Source organism: Bombus huntii, chromosome 4, assembly GCF_024542735.1.
Source record: "Bombus huntii isolate Logan2020A chromosome 4, iyBomHunt1.1, whole genome shotgun sequence".
NCBI classification, from domain to species: Eukaryota; Metazoa; Arthropoda; class Insecta; order Hymenoptera; family Apidae; genus Bombus; species Bombus huntii.
The window spans coordinates 12,905,446-12,922,595 of NC_066241.1; the positions used below are offsets into that span (position 1 = coordinate 12,905,446).

General features: G+C 33.6%; 1 protein-coding gene and 1 long non-coding RNA gene across 8 annotated transcripts in view; both read left to right on the forward strand.

Annotated features, from left to right (window-relative positions):
• LOC126864773 (protein alan shepard) overlaps nt 1-17,150 on the forward strand; it is a 46,709-nt gene that overhangs the window by 18,059 nt on the left and 11,500 nt on the right. The gene's annotated exons all lie outside the window — the stretch shown is intronic.
• LOC126864785 (uncharacterized) lies at nt 11,723-14,723 on the forward strand. Its single transcript, XR_007689333.1, has 2 exons — nt 11,723-13,581; nt 13,648-14,723. It is a non-coding gene; the product is annotated as an uncharacterized LOC126864785 (long non-coding RNA).

Consider the following 17,150-nt stretch of genomic DNA (forward strand, 5'->3'; position numbering starts at 1 on the left):
TCAGCTTATTCAGCTTTCCGCATTTTTATTTTCATAAAATGTTGAAAGCAATTTGTATTACAAAGGGCTTTGATCTTCTCTAATTAAGTTCTGAAGGATTTTAATAAGACTTACCTACATTGAACAGCAAAGAGAAAAACGCTGACTTTTTCTCAAGTGATTTCACTCTTAAAAGGATGCTATTCTTATAAGCTAATTAATATCTTTAAAGAAAACTAATTATAAAGTTTCCCAATAATCATAAATCAGACAAGGAACAAGAGGTATCTACAAACTATAATATATCTAATTAGATTAATATCTTATGCCTTACGTGTCTTCTATCTCTGTGTCATTATATTCTACTATTGCATCATTCTATTGCCATGTATCAATTTATATATAGAAATTATTAGTTCTTATTTCTTCCACCAGATCAAAGATGCTGCCCACAACAATAATTCTTTTCTGATGAGCAGTAAAGAATCCAGTTATAGAGGATTAATTTATTGCCACCATAACCCGGATCACCTGACCAAAGAAAGGAGATGATATGATGGTTTAGATTTGAAGTACGATATTTTCTTTCTTTAAATTTTCTTTGTGGCTCTCCAATGACCGGCTTAATTAGAACAACTCAAATACGATGAATCTCAGCGGCTATTACTGCAACAACAATTACTATATTTAAACGATCCAATCTAAACCTATGGCAATATATGGTGGTATTACGCTAGAATGTGATACTATTATAAATTATATAAAACTCGGACGGCAGTAAACGCATTAAATTTATCAAATTTCTAAATTTCCACTTTACAAACTTCAAAATCAATAGATACTATTGCCGCTTTCCATCGAGTAATTCCGTCCATAAATCATAGGTTTCCTGTAATACATGCTCTTTAAAGGCCATAAATTTCTCGAATACGAACCGTAGAATGGATCTTTTCGAACATAATCCAATACGAGTAGTTAAAACTAGTGACGCGCAGAAGTTCGATCTACCTGGTGAAAATCCGTAGAATGCGTCTTAACGACACAAAATAATACTTTCTGCTTAATCGTTGGCGTACGTGCGCGTAACGCGCGCGCAGCGTGTTACGTATTTGTGGTATGCGAGCAATCATTCTATTCCGACCAGACCGAGTTCTGCGTCGGGTCTTGAATTATTACGTTAACGCGAGTGTAGCCGGAGCTTAAATGCTGCGCCGGCGTAATAACCGGCGACACGTGCATGAATCGGAACGTTTCTGAGTTGAAATTCCTGTTTCGGCCGTTGTAGATAATTGCATTTTGGAATAATAGAGACACGCCAGAGGTCGTTGTTGTTGATACATTTGAAAAGCGCGCCTCCGTAATTGACCGTGGTATGGTAAGATGTATATGACACGTTGTTAACAAAGTATGTATCGACACGAAATATAAAAGTAACTAGATTAGCGATTTTCAACCTTTCTCGTCTCATAAACTAATTATTAAAATTCCGCGACAAACGAAAAATACATTTGGTGGACGACAAGGCGTTCGCATCGGACGGCTATTGCTTTGGCTATTGCAATCTTTTTATTTGGCTACTAAAAGGAAAAGTGGTTAGTGTCCCTGACTAAATAGTTAGGTACACTGGATGGATATCGCTGGACTAGGTTATTCTAGGGGAAAATGTAAGTCGGAAGCACTTCAAACGTGCGGAATTTTGGTATTCTTCGTACCAATTTTCTTTTTCCTTATTAATTGTTTCGTATTCGATATAATAATTCGTTTTTCAGCTGGCAAATTAACAAAATTTAACGAAAACGTTATTACAAATGTCTCGAGCAAAACTATTTATCTTCTTCTCTATTGTAAATGAGTTTTACTTATGAAATGAAATGCTACGAAATAATTGCGAAGAGGTACATGATAAAATATTAACAAAATCAATTAAAGTTATTATATAAATCTCAACTTATGCTTTACCAACGTTTAACGCCATTCTCCATTTAAAGTTTCATTAACATAATTACTGTACGATCGTCAATATTAATGTCATTTTTATGACTCAGTCCTTTAACTGCAGTGTAGATAGGGGTAATTAAAATTAACTGTTGTATTCGTTCGAGGTAGTTGCGAAATATTACTTCAATAACCGTATCGGTACTAACTGTGAAACTTCTAACGTTCTGCGTGCAGACAGTTTCAACTGCTTATACGACGTTGCCTCGATTCAACTGACTCTTAGGTTTTTCTCATAATCTGTGATCGTTAGACTGTGAATATTTATACATTTATGGGAAATATCAAGATGTAAATATCTAAAATGTATAGAATGCACATAGTATGAAAATATGTAAAATAAATAGCTCGTTATTACATTTAGTAGGTGGACCAAATCTCCACATAAATCTCACTTTTTTTAGGCTTCATCTATAAAAATATGAAATTAAACAAAAATTCGCAGTTTAGTGATCGTTTATTTTCAATAAAACGGAAGCATCAAATTTTCCAACTTTCATAGGTAGACCAATGCGATAGAGAGATTCACAGTGATTCGTGTTTTCCTCTGTTATTGCCACGTATTTTTATCATACGAAATCTCTATTCGTTCCCGACGCGGACTTGTTATTTTTATGATCGAAGTTAACGGGCAATAAATAATGTCGTTACGCTTCCGTCGCGTACGAGAGTTGGTTTTAACGCAAAAATAAGCTACGTCGTAGTCAAATTCTGTTCCACGAAACCTGTTGATCTGGGAATGCATCCAAAATGTCGAAGGACGTGAGACGATAGACTGCATTCATTGATTTTTTATGACATTTTCTGACGACAAAATAGCTTGAGTAATGCGTTTTAACAATAGCCATTGACGATCATTGTACGAAAATAGGCTACATAGTCTAAAGTTATCGTGCAATATTATTTGGTAAAATTATTTTTAATGAAACATCTACTAGAAAATCACGTTTTCGTTAGAATTATAGTTTTAGAAACTCAATAAATTATGTCAATATCCACCTAATTAAAGATAATTCTGGCCAAGTAAATTTTTGAAATTCTTAATACTGTGTTTGATGGAGTTCTGGCCACGAAACCATCTAGTTGATAATTTATAATATTTTTATCACTTGTATCTTTATACGACTTTTCGTTAAATTTGTTTACTAAAGATTGCAATTTTGCTTTCTAAACGCTGATGAATCTTAACCGGAATATTCTATCGATGTGAAAACATTAAAAATGAAATCCTCACGTTTTTGATATTACAACGAATACTTTTCACACTATTCTAATCCAAACCATTTTCATAACCATCAAGAGATACGTATAAAGTGATACTTTTTTAAATTAACGTTCGAATGCGTTTATACACGACGATTTACACGAGAAATTAATGTCGCGCTCGTAACTCGATCTACTCGTAAACACAGTCGTAAATTCATGCAAGTTTTTCCGCTAACAATAACGATATACGATCGACGGTCCTACGTAGAAGTGAACGGTAATTAACGATTTCCACGATTTGCCGGTTCTACCCCGGTAAATTTCGCATAGTTTCCACGTAGTCGGAGCGCCATTAAGGCGTCTGGAAGGAAACGTTAGCAGTCGAGTAATTAATTTCGTATTAGTCATCGGAGTCAGTGAACTTGGTATCTCGCCGGCCGACAACGGCTGCTTTTTCGTTTCGAACAAACGTCTGCCTCCGCTCTGTTGGGTGTTTTCTTCCGCGCCTCCTAACGAATTGCCAATCGAAACAACTTTCAGTATCGATTTTCATTCGTATAAAATTCATGCTAAGTAGTGTGCTGAAAAATTTGAGAAGGATTTCATACTCTAAGAATTATGATAATATAAAATGTGATACTGAAGTCCTGTTATTTTTATTAATGCTAAAACGTAGTATATCGCTGTATCGTGTATCATTCCGGATAGTTGGAACGTGTCAAACGCGAAATAAACATTGAACTTATTAAATTGTGGCTGATAATTTGTAGCATTTCACGGATTTTCTTCTACTTCTCTTATTACATATGTTCTTGTACATTAAGATGCGTATGTTAAAAGACTTACTTTTAAAATTCTTAAGTGCGTCATATTTGTATATTATAATGATTAAAACGTGTACCTTGAAACACGTACATCTCATTTTCTACGTTTTATTTATTAAAAATTACTATTTTTCATTCAACACCACCTTCTATGAATATTATATAATTACAAACGCAAAGAACGAATTTAGACTGCGTCAGTTGAGAGAAAAGAAAAATAAGAAAAATATGACTCATATATAGTGGTGCCTACAAAAAGGAGTGCATCGTTTAAGTTTAAGCCATTCGAGGCTACGAAGTTTTACATATTACAAAACGATTTATAGCAGCTGATTCATTTTTATGTTTTCGCTCGTTTTTTTACTTTAATCAACTTTGATCTGAAACCAACGACAGTTTTCAGTTTCATGCACTTTATTCTAACGTTTACATACTCTCATACATTGATATTAACTTTTTTCGTAAGATGCATATATTGCATAGATATATATAGTAATAAAATATACCATTGGATTTTATTGGATTAAAAGTTAAACGAAAGTGTTAATTTCTGCGATTCTATCTGAAAACTTTCATATACCTAACTTGAAAAAAGAAGGACATAAACTTAAAGGGAAGATTATTTATGATTTATGACTATTTATGATGTTTAATATATTAATATATAATTCCAATATAAAAGAATATTCTTTTCCCTGTATCACTCGATGATAGTTTCGTTAAAAAACGAAAGTCGATTTACATAAGACTGAATTCGCTACTGGAATTCCATTAGTTAAGAATATTTTCTTCTTCTTTTTACTTACAGTCGATAAAAATCACTGTGAAGCAGGCATCGTGCGTGAATGATCTTTTCATAGACAGAGAAAGAATTAACGGTCGCGAGGAAGTCACGATTGGTGTTTACTAGGTTTTGCCGCGCGTTTACCGACTGTGTAATTTCAAATAAACCACCACGTCTTTTGTAACTTTCACTACGTACTGCTCATGGTTCATAACGCCCTTATCAGATCGACTTTCTGTTCCGCGAATCGCCGGATCGATAAGAAAAATGCGGACGAAAATAGTCGTAAATAACCGATCGTTACTTAGGTATTTTATTTTTGATATTCTTTCTCCTTTTTCTATTGAAATCTTAGAGTATGGCAGTTTTCTTGTATCAAGATTTAGAGGCAAATTACAGAGTTTAATGTTTGTATTAAAACTCCTTCATTATAATCACATCTAATCAATGTACTTATGTGCGAAGGGACTAGACAAAATAGTGCTTCATGAATGGCTTGTAGATTGTTGAGATTGTTCAACAGTAATTAGTAGATTGGCGAATGTTTATACGTTTATGGAAAATTGAAAGATATAAAAATACACGCAATGCATATATTGTGTACGTAGAATATATACAATATCTGAAATATAACGAATGTAACAGAGCTTGAAAAAATTTAAATTTGCATAAGCATCCACGATCTAATGATTTTACTAAACACAGTTGTTTCTAACAAAATGTTAAACGAGCAAGAAACATATGTAATAGTGCATCAATGTTTTTCTTTAAATACGTATCTTATGTAGTATATTAGAGCTTTTTGTCTCATTTGTTGAGCGATATAACTGTAGTGTTTTTGTATATAAAGCTTACATTTCGCTAATCTCGCTTTCTTTTTTCTGTTTCAGGTAAGTTTTTGACTATTCGATCGAAGACAACATGTATTTACTCGCCCGATTACATTAGGTACGCCTATATCTTTACTTAAATCCTCTGTCATATTTAGATTTCTACATAATTAAGCGCCTATCATGTTAATACCATCGAAATGACTTTAGAATTTCGAAGGCGTCATAAGAAATTACCTGGACCGTTTGAAAAGTTTGTAAAATGTTTATATAGAAAAAATTCTACACGATAACGTTATTCTCGTGCAACAAAGTATTCAAATATCGTTGGTCGGTCGGTCACGATACGTGACTTCATCAGCGAATGTCGAGGAGAAAATATTTTCAACGAAGAGTGTTATTAAAAAGTACGTTCTCTCTATGCAGACGAACTGCGATATAGCACGCATACTTTTCCCTTGATGTGAAAAACTTGAACGTGCCTCCCAATGTTGTCTGCAATAGACTTATTTACAGATTTTTATCATATCAAAAGCTTCCTAATTTCGTGAAACAGTTTCGCCGAATTTCAATCAAGTTTCTGTTAGATATCTTCTCATAAATTATCCTCGTACATTTTGTACTTGAAACACAGACAGGGAAAGAGCACGGTCAATCGGAAGGTAAACGTGTCGGTATTGTACACTCGCTTGCCTCGAGGTCGACCTTGCTGGTACAACGATCTGAAAGTAATTAATTGTGTTCTTCGGCGTGAAATCCTACTTTGTATTCCGTGGCTCGCTTGGTATCGTTGAAATTGTCCTCGATTAGTCAGTCTACGAACGTTTCCAAAAACATATGGCTGGGCAGAATATTCAGATTTCTATAGTCTGCTCTCGATCTCTTCCCTAAAATTCAATATCGACTAATTTTTTCCCGATGTGTTTGAAGCTATTGGAATTTTATATCCTGCAACTTTAGGATCTAAAAGAAAGTTCAATTATCGATAATAGATATGATACAGAGAGCTACTCGAATGTAAAATAATCTAAAGTTTAGAACATGCAGTTATATGTGTATGTATGTGTCGTATGTCTCTCGGTGAAATACGAAAGGAACAGCAGAGCGTGTCACACCGTGTTGCGTGAGTGCGTAGTGTACGTATTTTCTCAAGGTGAAGAAACGGAATGTCCGGTATGCGCTGGCAAAGAGGAACTCTTTCGCAGAGGGATGAGCGAGCCTGACGACTGGTTCCCTCTTACCTGCTCCCCTCTGCCACTTTTCTTTTCCCGTCCTCTCTTGACCATTAAGGCCGTACGCGCATGCGCATGCGCATCCACGCGCATCCGTCGATGTTTAGCGATGGGACTGATTCGATTTGTTCTTGAGAACTATAAATGATGAAAGTTTACCGATTCTTTACTTGTTATTTCTGATTTTTCCACATATGGACGTTTATCGACATATGGATTATTAATATAGAATTTTTGATTTAATTTTATTAGTACTTTATTTTATTATTATGTTACTTTTCTGCTAAATTCATCTTCATGCTAAGAACTGTAGTATATGTACATATTTGAAGACAAAAACTAGTGGATAGGTAATGGAAATAGATATCAATGAAGTTTAGCCGAATTAGTACTAGTGTTATATACTTAAATTTTCTTTATATATATCTTTATAGCATATAGATTATTTTGTAAATAATTAGAATTAATATTTAAATTTTTATGTGTACAAGCCATATTTCACGGAACTTCATTACTACCTATTTCTACTACATCCACTTATTTTTGTCATCGACTGTGTATGAAATATAAATATGCAAAATAATAACAAATGTTAATTCCAGATAAACAAGTAATATGTTAAATAGCATTTACTAAAATAATCACTCAATGCCGGTAATGCACACGAGGATATTGGTCCCATCGCTAGATACATGCACGCCAGCGCTGCGTGAAACAGTCAGTGACGTATCAGGCGAGACAGTAATGGAAGATATCGAGCACTTTTGAAAGTTTCATTTTTTCCTACTTCAAATGTAAAAGTATGTTTAATCTTCCTAGAATATCGTACACAATAACCTCTTTCATGTGAAAGTCATATCTATCATAATTTCAATATGTAATGTCTCCCAAATGTATTATAATAATACAAAAGTGTTGAAATTTACTATTCTAAATATACAAATTGCCACTTTAAAACTGCCACTTATAAGCGAGTAAACTACTCAATGCTATGATGTTGCAGCTAGTTGAGCGTGCCGCGAAGTGTAAAGTTGGTATAGGAAAAATAAATTTCTAGATGGAGTTAACGGCGTGTTTGAAACCGAGAAGCGGACACTCCGCTACTGCGTGAGAGTAGTTTGAGTATCTACCTGTATGGTCTATATCTGTTACCATGTTCACTGACTGCATGCATCTTGGCCGTGAAGCAGTAAACGGGATTAAAGCGAGTTGCAGTCCTAACGCACGGTAAACTTTATCGGCTCGCTTCATCTACTCGCTTCTATGACTCTCTTTTATGGCAAATTTGTTGCCGCATGTTGGCCACGGAATTCAATTAAACTCGTGCACGTTGATCGTTACACGTTAAAACAACCTTGAAAGTGTTTTATCAAAGAAACTAGCAATTCTGTGGTGACTTTCAATAGAAAATTTCAAATTTGCCGCGGTAGAATTTCATTAGAATGTGACGTGATTTCACTAGAAAAAAAATTGGTAAGAGCTATAGGAATTTCTCTTACTTTATTTGTAATTACTATAGTAATACTATCTATGTATAAGTCCTTTTTAGATGTTTATTTGGTGGGTTCAAGAAAAATAAAAAGCATCAAAAATAACAAAACTACTAATTGATTTGTACCGGCGTCACTTATGGAAAAGTAAAAAGATAGCGATTGGATGATGATATTTATCATACGTTGGTGCTCCCGAGAGAAAATATCTCTTCGGTGTACTGTTCACAATCTACGGCAACGAATCTTTGGTGGACCCCTTCTAGTCTCGGTAAAAAGAAAAAACTTTATCGTATTTGTAACGTGAATCCGTTTGCTAATAGAGCGTAACATTCATGCGAGATCTTGCAACTGACGCTGTTTGCCCTGGCATGGTATGTGGGACATCCTGATTCCTCTCAGGACCTGCTGTGGGATGTATTAACATAAAAGAAAGTTCGGTCCATGTCATATCCTGCGAAGATGCCCTGTCTGTTGCATTTCAAAAATTTGAAACAATATTATAATAATAAGTGGTATTTAATATTCCAAGTTTAAAAAATTAAAAATTTGGAAATTTATTTCCTTGGGAACTTCAATAATTTGGTATAAATAAAATTACACACTTAGTTGTTAGAATACTGAAAAAAAAGTAAAAAATTATATTTAAGTAGTGGCTATATGAGTAGAAATTTTGAAGACAAAATAAAGGTACAGGAAGTTGTGAGATAGTAATGTTAAATATATCTGCCCAAGGAAACAAGGTGTTGCTTGAAATTAATAATCAATTAGGGGACTAACTGTGCTAGATATTCCAAATGATACGGTGTTATTAGACATTATCGACGTATTATAAGAAACACATTGGCATCTCTTAAGTAGTCAGGATTATCTTACAAAGTATCTCATGTTACATTTACTTATGTATAATATTAGTGTCTAAAAAGTTAGCTTGTTCAGTTTGAACCAAGCAAGAACTTGTTATAAATGTAACAGAAACGAAACGTTCTTGTACGATAAGAAGTTTACAGAATTTACTAGAAATCAGAAATAATGAAAGAATTCTAGTACAATCATAATTGTATATTTTTAGATAAGTTAATTATTATACTTTCAGTATCAATTCCCAATATATCTAATTACAAAAAATAGAATTTCAATATTCTAGCACTTAATGTGTAACACATTGAGGTTTTATTTAAGAACTTTTACTAAGCAGACAATGATTTTTTTAACTTGCTATATTTCTATATTTAAATATTTTATTGTAACTTTTTTATCAAGAGAGATTTAGATTCTACTAAAATGTTATTTTTTTCTGTAACGTGTTAAAAGAAATTTAAATCTAGATAGAGAAATCTAGGATAAATGATATCGATGAAACGTATTTTACAAGGAATTAATGTACATATTAATGTCATGGTGAATATGATGCAAGTTGATTTATTATCACCGAAAACTGTAATTAGTTAGCAGTTCATTGATATCGAAATAGCTTCATAAATCGTAAGACTGAAGTGTCGCCACTCAAATTGTTCCAATAGGAAGTATAGATTCTTGAACGGCTATCAGTACGTTGCTTTACATTTTTATGACTTTTCAAATGTGACGAATACGTGTAATTGTTCATTGTAGCACAAGATCCCGCGTTCCTTCATAAATCTATCACTTGATTACATTAACTTAGGTTGTATTTTAAAACATTGCTGACGCTTTGACAGAAAGCGGAGAAATATTGCACAAACTTGAAGATTTCCAAAAATATCAAATTGCAGGTATTACAAGCTAGGAAGTAGAGTTATCATATTATGTGTTTAAATTTCTGTGAGTAAATCTAATAGCACAAACTTAATTATCTTAAAACAAAACAAATCAATCCATGCAAATTATTTATTACCTATGCATTCAATTTCTGTTTATATAAGATTCTGCCAGTCAAAAGATCTTCTGTGTTTAAAAAGATGATTTTGTTTTTTTAAACTTATATTTTTACTGTATTATAAGCACATATTCTATCTCTTTTAGTGTAATACATTTTTTTATATTTATTTGTATAATCTCTTTTTAAAATGTTTTTATGATTTAATTAGTTACAGAATTGAAAAAGTGTTATCAAAACAGATTAATGAAAAAAAAATAAGGTGAAAGACTGTTTTAGAAAGTGATTACGAGAGTTGAGAGTTTCACATATGCATACTGGACGACTCGATAAGAATTCCCCACCACTATCATTTATCAGTGACCTCGTACAGTCACGCCTCTCTGATAAGAAGAAAGAATCACCAATTCCCGTATACATATATGTATATACTTACCTCCTTCCTTTATTTCTGCTTTGTGCATGGACCATCTAGTTTGTTGCTATTGATTTTAAGAAACCCTATTCTCCTTTACAATTTGTTATATATAAATAGTTTAGTTTATGAATAGAAGTACAAAAATTCAAATATATTTAAAGGCTATCAACTTTTAAACCATATGTTCTGTAATATATTTCGAATTTTTTCTTCATTATAATTTGCTTTGAATAATCTTCCTTTTAAATATTAAAGAATTAATGAATAGATTGTCAAACAAGCAAATCGGAGGAAAAGTCAAAGGTTAAATCCATAATTTTAATTTATACATGAATGCAAATTACATCTCTGCAGACAATTCCTTATTTCAATGCTATTCCCTTCCTCTTTGCTATTCCGTTTTGAAAGCGGAACGAGTCTGTGGCAAAGATAGCTTTACGCGACCGTTTTCAAACAACGATGATGCGTGAAGTAGATGGTGATGACAAGTCGTTCGCTGAAAAATCGTTATTTTTACGAAATTGAAGGAAGCATCGACATCTGTGCATACCAAAGTACTCCCCACGTACACAAAATTTACTATAATTTCGTAATCTGTCATTTCCCTTGATCAATTCAAACTATAAACTTGATGTTTGCCATAAGATACGTATATTTGCCCTCCTATTTGTTAAGGAATCATTAAGAAGGATCAGGAAAACTTCGACAAATACGATTTCGCTATTTTGGGATGGAATAACGTGATTAATTAAATTGAATTTTTACTCTATAGCAATAAATACGCAAATAATATTATTATCAAAAACTCATAACTGATATTAAGTAAATATAACAAATAAAAAAATAGACAAATAATATTTGAATTACTATCAATTAATTGAAACTAAATAAATGGAGTTAATTATTTTGACCCTTCAAAATCTTTTTTTTTTTTTATTTATTTGTTGAAATTACAATCAATTCTCACGTTGAGAATTTTCAGTAATTTTTCTGGCGTGGAACAGTGACATGGCTGTTTATTTACAATAAGTTAATACTTATTATAGATAGGTATAATTTATAAGTATTATAAGTAAGTGCATATGCTTAATTTGGATAACTGACCCTTCAAAATTAAATAGACTTTGAAATGTGTCTAAAGTCGCTCTAAAGTTTCATGATCATTATATTATTCAGAGTCAAGGCAAGTTTTTAATAAATTGTATGAATATCAAGAAGATTATTTGGATCTTGAACATAATTATCCGGCTGAGTACTCCCGTGATCTCGTTAAGATTTGCAGTAAATGCAACGTTTATCTCCTCGTTGCTAATCATGAAAAGTTTGCAAACTTATGCCAATGATAATGTCATCGAAATTCATCGAGGAAGAAAATATAGTCGTCTTATAACGTGCTGAACCTTTACCATCTCCTTCTCCTTAACTCGCTAGACTCTTTAACGGATTTTAATGACTACTTGTAGAAATGAGAGTACAAGTTGTAAATTATTCGAGATGACACAAATATCAGTGTTTCCACCGACTGCTTCCATACTTTAAGCTTCCTAGTGGTTTCTTCCCTTCAAAATTTGTTTTGCAACTTCTAATAGTAAAAATTGCAATGGATTATTGTCAGATTCTTGAAGATATATATTATAGCATAGTAATATTAGATAGATAATTATATCGGTAATAATCAGATTCCACTTAAACTTCGAAATAATGTTGTAACAAATTAACAAAACAAGGATTCATTCGATAATAGAAAATATAATTAAAATGAGATGCCTCGTATTGTATCCGTTAAAGAAATTGTATGAGCATAATATAATAATTATGCAAGTAATATTTAGATCCCATTTAAACTTCAAAATAAAATTGTCACCTCAACGAGGACTTACTCGATAATCTAATAAAACATTAAAAAAGCATATATCACGTGACGTATCAATCAAAGAAGCTGATAAGATTATTTATATATTAATTTTAGACCCAGTACATGTAACATACTTCTTTTAACTATTCGTATTAGCGATTAACATCAATGAAAATTCCTAACGATGAATGAAAAAGGCGCGTGCAAGGCTCCAAAGTTGGGTGTGTGGAGGCGTCTGTGATCATCGTGACAATGGAGGACCGGCATCGCGGTGCTTTAACAGAACGGAACGATAACGAGACAGACGATTTGCCCGTAGATGCCGCCGGTTCAATTGAACGGCATGCAGACAACGTGGCCGTTGGTCACTGCGAAATAGAGAACGACGTGTGAAATGGGTATCGTGATGTACCGACCGGATGCCACTTCCTGCTTATCACGTCTGCGCATCATTGTAACGTGTACCGTACCTAGCGATGGGAATAAGACGATTCGAAGCCTCTCGAGACTGAGACTCACCCTCCATGATTTCGACTTGTCCACTGCGAGACTTTACAATTTTCTTAATGCCGCCAGTTCTTAATACGCATAACAGTTTTTATAATTGCAATGGCCTTGTATAAACTGATGATTTTATTAGAAAAGAAGTATCTAGGATTTTATTAAAGAAGTATCTCAGAAAAATTGGCAGAAACTTAGAAATTATACGAGCGTTTATTGCATAATTATTTATGAGAGACGAATCTGACAAGATCAATGAGGAAGAAGCGCTTTAATTCAGTTTGGACCTGTCATAAGGCAAATATATATGTTTTTCCCATTTCTACCAGTCTTGTCCACTTGATATCATATGGAGAAAAAAGGAACATTATAGTTGGTGGATAATGTAGGAAGTAGCAAAGTCGATGCGCAAGCGTATCGGTAAGCAGTTCCCGATAGATCTGATCCATTAACGCTTTCTTTTTCTTACCAGATGTAGATAACGTTTCATGTGTATCTAGAAATTTGAATAACAAGGGTTTAGAAACAAATCGCCCACACAGAAGCGTGAAATAGGACTTCTCTGTGTTTACTAATAAGGTAGAGAGGAAGACGGGAGGAAAGAAATCAGTAAGTAGTACAGGAAGCAACAAGGTTTGAATTTCGCGATAAGTGATTTAAAGTCGTGATTTTCAGCTCTGGTGTCACTTGCCAACCGTGTACTACTCTCTCTTTTTCTCTCTCTCTCTCTCTCTTTTCTATTCCCTTCCATACCTGGTTGGCTTTCGTCTCGTTCTCCAACAAACGGTAAACCGTGTTATCACAACTATGCCAAAAATGCAAATCAACGAGTGAGGCCTTTCTAAAGAGGTTGGAATGCAACGCGCTCGAAAGTCCTGGAAAGGCCTGTCCTGCGATTGCAACAGATGCAATGGCGGCGGTCACACCACCACGAGGAAAGTCCTTCGTGATCGCGATTGCAATTTATTTTTGATGTTGCCTGACAATCAGCCGCCCATAGAAAATATATCAACGACAGCAAGCTTTCGATTATTTCGATGAGAAAATTATCCGCCCAATGAGACGATGCCGCGAGTGATTCTGCGAGTGTTGATCGACGAAGGAAACACGTCCCTTTCTTTTTCATTTACTTAGCTACACTACTTCCTCATTTTATACCTAGTTACACTATTTCTTTTCGATTTTGTTTTCTTTAGCACTTATGTGGGCTATCATTATTGAGTCATTCAAGATCATAATAATTTAGAGTTAGATTATTTAATTTTTAATTTAGTTTTATTTTATTATTAACCTATATCACGGGAATATACAGTACAAAGTAACATTAAATGACCTAAGATTTTATTAATCTTAGATAAATTATTATAGTCATCTACATATAACCCAATGATACTATCTGAGAGTTAAATAAAAGAATTAAGTCATATCTTTATGCGATAAAAATAGTAAGTGTCATGAAAATTGATTAGCTATTATGGTACACGTTATCTACTGGGCCCTCTTGTACACAATTGAACTAATATTTTTGGTAAAATTTTGCAAATTTTAAACAAGATATACGTACGTTGTTACTATATATAGACTTTTATATCTATAAATTCCTATTCGTAATTAAAAGAATTAAAAAGATATAATCTAGACGGAAAATTATTTTATTTACTAATTATAGAGTGCTATACCTTTCCTTGTCAACAATTTCTGTTCCAGAATATTTACAAATAAAATAGGTACAAAATTTCGCAACTGCAAAATACTGTCAGTTTATTCGCCTTGTGCCGTTAGGAATTAACATTTCCTAGAGAATCCTTGCGAAGTTTTCATTAATTGCGCTTGGAACTTGCTACAAGTAAAATACCGTTATCTTATCGTTACATAAGTAATCGTAATGCTGTTTCGAATTTGCATCAATGAGAAATGAACGAGCTTGTCGAATATGAGAAACGTTTTTACAATCGTTTGTAACGAGACCTCTCTATATTATTAGTATTTGATAGTACCATTATGTAGAGGTCAAGCACGATAGATAAAAAGCTGTATTTACAATACATATTCACATATATATGTGTATAAGTTACTTCTTCCTACGTGAATATATCTTAGAAGATAAGCCGATGAAAAACAAAAAAGAATTGATTCGATAAACGTTAAACCCCTCGAACGATATTGTTTGAAGACATACTTTAACGTATGTAAACGAACCTATGTACGTTCCCATATTATTCCTCTATTCTTTTTAAGCTTGAATTATTTTTTATTTATTTAGCAAATATTAATTTAATAGAAATAGCTATTGTTCACAATAATTATAAACAAATAATATTCTTTTAATTTGTATACATTTTGATTGTTTTGATTGAGTTAGTGTAGTCATTTTAATTATAATAGAAACAGAAATTTTATTAATTCTACGTAAATTAGACATTATTTTTAATTACGTTCTTCATGTAACAAGGATGTGATAACATAGCCAACATGCAATTTTTGATAATGAAAGGTACTGTTAACTGATGAATTTTAAATCCATTTGAAAATAAAGAAATGAATTCACGTATGAAGTTCAGTGTTACAATGTCACAGTGTGATAGCGTCACATTTTCTTACATATCGGCATAAGTGGTATATAAGATGAAACATCTAAATACAAAGATTCTATTAAAATGATAAATATGATTATCAGAAAATTATTGTAAGTTCGCAACAATGCTTCTGCATTAGTATCATTGTTACGACCGTTCGCGGAGAGACGCGGTCGCGAGGAAAACGCGTCAGCGAGAGGCGTCAATTCTCGCTACGATTCGGTTAGTCGACGCCGCGAAATAGTCGTTCCCCTGTTTCGGTTAAGATAACAGAGGTGGTTGAATGAATATGACACAGTATAGTAAGTTATATATCACCATTTATTCTAACAACTTATAACGAAGACAGTTACGCTGGTGCGTATGTACGAGATGAGTGAGTGACCGATCTACGGCTGTGTATACCCGGTTAAAGGATGTTGACCGTTCGAAGGATGTAAAATCAGTCCGTTCGGAGACGATGCTGTGGCGAAGGAAAGCTAAGGATGGGTGTGTCTAGCGCACGGGGCCATCGGATTTGTTGGTGACGATTTTAGTTAAGAGAGTGAGGGAAATAGGCTTCGTTGTTAATTGGTTAAACGAAGGGTCTTAACCGCCCTCGAGAGAAAGTGGTTAGTGGGAGGAAAGTTGCATCATACGTGAGAAAAACTAACTTTCCCTTGTCAAGCTGTAGTAGACAATGGTCTTTAGAAATGCTTCGGAAACAGACGTTTGTTTGGTTTGAAGGACCTCGACTAGGAAATTCCTGAGATTTATGGAAGGTACTTGAGACTATTGAGGGTACGCAGTGAGTATCCGAAGACATCTGGTTGCCATCTTGCCCGCGGTGTGTGACCTGGGCTAGGTAGAGTGTTACGCGACGTAACAATCATCTTCAAAGATGTTGGTGAATTGAAAATAATTGTGAAAAATTTACGATCTAAAACATGTATATTATAAAAGTATACTGAATTATATTTAAACCCAATTAAAAATATAAAATTATTGCTTAAAATTAAACATTTATAAAAACAAGACATTTTCATCTAATAATGCCGCAAAGTCGTAAGAAGTAGTGACACAAAAATGACGAAATGTCATACATCATTAAAAGATATCGAGTGTTAAAACGCCAAAAGTTCCTTATTAAAAGTAATGGTTTAGTAGTAAAAATTTTTCCGAGTATTTCGCGAGACGGATAAAATGATTTCACGTATTATAGACCAATGGAGGCAGAGCTGTGAATTCGGTAATTTTTAACTGGGCGCATCTGGAGGACAACCTTCGAATATCCCTCTCTCTTGTTTCATGTACAATACGTTCCCTACGTTACAATTAAGGCCTATTTGTGAACAAATTTATCTGGCAACAGACCAACCGATTGTGCCTACTGTTGGTACGCGGACTTACAAGAGTCGTTGTAACATGTTTGTTAAAGACATTAACTGACACGAATTTGCTGTGCAAATGACTCTAATTAGGATAGCGTAGCGCAGCGGTTAAGTGTGAGTCCGTTTGTGTATACGTTGTGTATGTATGTTCTCACGCAATATCGTTTACAGAAGTAATGCTATGATCTTCACTGTGGAACAGTCGAAGAAAATTAGCGTAGATGTGGTTACA